We start from the raw sequence: 4,166 nt of genomic DNA on the forward strand, positions 1-4,166 counted from the left end.
CCCCTGAGTCTGTGACACAGAGACAGGGGGCGGTCTACTCATCCCCTGAGTCTGTGATACAGTGACAGGGGGCGGTCTTCTCATCCCCTGAGTCTGTGATACAGTGACAGGGGGCGGTCTACTCATCCCCTGAGTCTGTGATACAGTGACAGGGGGCGGTCTTCTCATCCCCTGAGTCTGTGATACAGTGACAGGGGGCGGTCTACTCATCCCCTGAGTCTGTGATACAGTGACAGGGGGCGGTCTACTCACACCCTGAGTCTGTGACACAGAGACAGGGGGCGGTCTACTCATCCCCTGAGTTTGTGATACAGAGACAGGGGGTGGTCTACTCATCCCCTCAGTTTGTGACACAGAGACAGGGGGCGGTCTACTTATCCCCTCAGTTTGAGATACAGAGACAGGGGACGCTCTGCTCATCCCCTGAGTTTGTGATTGAGAGACAGGCAGCCGTCTGCTCATTCCATAAATTCGTGATACAGAGACAGGGGACGGTCTACTCATCCCCTGAGTTTGTGATACAGAGACAGGGGGCGGTCTACTCATCCCCTGAGTCTGTGATACAGAGACAGGGGGCGCTCTACTCATCCCCTGAGTCTGTGATACAGAGACAGGGGGCGGTCTACCTATCCCCTCAGTTTGAGATACAGAGACAGGGGGCGGTCTACTCATCCCCTGAGTCTGTGAAACAGAGACAGGGAGCGCTCTACTCATCCCCTGAGTCTGTGATACAGAGACAGGGGGCGGTCTACTTATCCCCTCAGTTTGAGATACAGAGACAGGGGGCGGTCTACTCATCCCCTGAGTCTGTGAAACAGAGACAGGGGGCGATCGACTCATCCCCTGAGTCTGTGACACAGAGACAGGGGGCGGTCTACCTATCCCCTCAGTTTGTGATACAGAGACAGGGGGCAGTCTACTCATCCCCTGAGTTTGTGATACAGAGACAGGGGGCGGTCTACTCATCCCCTCAGTTTGTGACACAGAGACAGGGGGCGGTCTACTTATCCCCTCAGTTTGAGATACAGAGACAGGGGACGCTCTGCTCATCCCCTGAGTTTGTGATTGAGAGACAGGCAGCCGTCTGCTCATTCCATAAATTCGTGATACAGAGACAGGGGACGGTCTACTCATCCCCTGAGTTTGTGATACAGAGACAGGGGGCGGTCTACTCATCCCCTGAGTCTGTGAAACAGAGACAGGGAGCGCTCTACTCATCCCCTGAGTCTGTGATACAGAGACAGGGGGCGGTCTACTTATCCCCTCAGTTTGAGATACAGAGACAGGGGGCGGTCTACTCATCCCCTGAGTCTGTGAAACAGAGACAGGGGGCGATCGACTCATCCCCTGAGTCTGTGACACAGAGACAGGGGGCGGTGTACCTATCCCCTCAGTTTGTGATACAGAGACAGGGGGCAGTCTACTCATCCCCTGAGTTTGTGATACAGAGACAGGGGGCGGTCTACTCATCCGCTAAATTTGTGACACAGAGACAGTGTCGGTCTACTTATCCCCTCAGTTAGTGATAGAGTGACAGGGGGCGGTCTACTCATCCCCTGAGTCTGTGAAACAGAGACAGGGGGCGATCTATTCATCCCCTGAGTCTGTGAAACAGAGACAGGGGGCGATCTACTCATCCCCTGAGTCTGTGACACAGAGACAGGGGGCGGTGTACTCATCCCCTGAGTCTGTGATACAGGGACAGGGGGCGGTCTGCTCATCCACTGAGTCTGTGATACAGAGACAGGGGGCGGTCTGCTCATCCCCTGAGTCTGTGATACAGAGACAGGGGGCAGTCTGCTCATCCACTGAGTCTGTGATACAGAGACAGCGGGCGGTCTAATTATCCCCTCAGTTTGTGATACAGAGACCGGGGACGGTCTGCTCATCCCCTGAGTCTGTGATACAGAGACAGCGGGCGGTCTAATTATCCCCTCAGTTTGTGATACAGAGACCGGGGACGGTCTGCTCATCCACTGAGTCTGTGATACAGAGACAGGGGGCGGTCTACTTATCCCCTCAGTTTGTGATACAGAGACAGGGGGCGGTCTACTCATCCCCTAAATTTGTGATACAGAGACAGGGTCGGTCTACTTATCCCCTCAGTTTGAGATACAGAGACAGGCGGCGGTCTACTCATCCCCTGAGATTGTGATAGAGAGACAGGGGGCGGTCTTCTCATCCCCTGAATCAATGATACAGAAACAGGGGGCGGTGTACTCATCCCCTGAGTCTGTGATACAGGGACAGGGGGCGGTCTACTCATCCCCTGTGTCTGTGATACAGGGACAGGGGGCGGTCTACTCATCCCCTGAGTCTGTGATACAGACACAGGTAGCGGTCGACCCATCCCCTGAGTCTGTGATACAGGGACAGGGGGCGGTCTACTCATCCCCTGAGTCCGTGATACAAAGACAGGGGGCGGACTACTCATCCCCTGAGTCTGTGACACAGAGACAGGGGGTGGTCTACTCATCCCCTGAGTATGTGATATCGAAACAGGGGGCAGTCTACTCATCCCCTGAGTCTGTGATATGGAGACAGGGGGCAGTCTACTCATCCCCCGAGTGTGTGGTACAGAGACAGGAGGCTGTCTAATCATCCCCCGAGTGTGTGATACAGAGACAGGGGGCGGTCTACTCATCCCGAGTTTGTTATACAGAGACAGGGGGCGGTCTACTCATCCCCCGAGTGTGTGATACAGAGAAAGGGGGCAGTCTACTCATTCCCTGAGTCTGTGATACAGAGACAAGGGGCAGTTTACTCATCCCCTGGTCTGTGATACAGAGGAAGGGGGCGGTCTACTCATCCCCTGAATCAATGATACAGAGACAGGGGGCCGTCTACTCATCCCGTTGGAGTGTGATACAGAGACAGGGGGCGCTCGAACCATCCCCCGAGTGTGCGAGACGGGGACAGGGGGCGGACTACTCATCACATGAGTCTGTGATACAGAGACAGGGGGCACTTTACTCATCGCCTGAGTCTATGACACAGCGAGAGGGGGCGGTCTACTCATCCCCCGAGTGTGTGATACAGACAGGGGCCATTCTACTCATCACCCGGGTCTCTGAGACAGAGACTGGGGGAGATCTATTCAATCCTGAGTGTGTGATTCAGAGAAAGGGGGCGTTGTACTCATCCCGTGAGTCTGAGATACAGAGACAAGGGGCAGTTTACTGATCCCCTGAGTCTGTGATACACAGACAGGCAGCCGTCTGCTCATTCCATAAATTCGTGATACAGAGACAGGGGACGGTCTACTTATCCCCTCAGTTTGAGGTACAGAGACAGGGGACGGTCTCCTCATCCCCTGAGTCTGTGATACAGAGACAGGGGGCGGTCTACACATCCCTTGAGTCTGTGATCCAGAGACAGGCAGCCGTCTGCTCATTCCATAAATTCGTGATACAGAGACAGGGGACGGTCTACTCATCCCCTCAGTTTGTGATACAGAGACAGGGGGCGGTCTACTCATCCCCTGAGTCTGTGATACAGAGACAGGGGGCGGTCTTCTCATCCCCTGAGTCTGTGATACAGTGACAGGGGGCGGTCTTCTCATCCCCTGAGTCTGTGATACAGTGACAGGGGGCAGTCTACTCACCCCCTGAGTCTGTGACACAGAGACAGGGGGCGGTCTACTCATCCCCTGAGTTTGTGATACAGAGACAGGGGGTGGTCTACTCACCCCCTCAGTTTGTGATACAGAGACAGGGGGCGGTCTACTCATCCCCTCAGTTTGTGACACAGAGACAGGGGGCGGTCTACTTTTCCCCTCAGTTTGAGATACAGAGACAGGGGACGCTCTGCCCATCCCCTGAGTTTGTGATAGAGAGACAGGCAGCCGTCTGCTCATTCCATAAATTCGTGATACAGAGACAGGGGACGGTCTACTCATCCCCTGAGTTTGTGATACAGAGACAGGGGGCGGTCTACTCATCCCCTGAGACTGTGATACAGAGACAGGGGGCGGTCTACTCATCCCCTGAGTCTGTGATACAGAGACAGGGGGCGCTCTACTCATCCCCTGAGTCTGTGATACAGAGACAGGGGGCGGTCTACTTATCCCCTCAGTTTGAGATACAGAGACAGGGGGCGGTCTACTCATCCCCTGAGTCTTTGAAACAGAGACAGGGAGCGCTCTACTCATCCCCTGAGTCTGTGAT

Source organism: Heterodontus francisci, unplaced genomic scaffold (assembly GCF_036365525.1).
Source record: "Heterodontus francisci isolate sHetFra1 unplaced genomic scaffold, sHetFra1.hap1 HAP1_SCAFFOLD_83, whole genome shotgun sequence".
NCBI classification, from domain to species: domain Eukaryota; kingdom Metazoa; phylum Chordata; class Chondrichthyes; order Heterodontiformes; family Heterodontidae; genus Heterodontus; species Heterodontus francisci.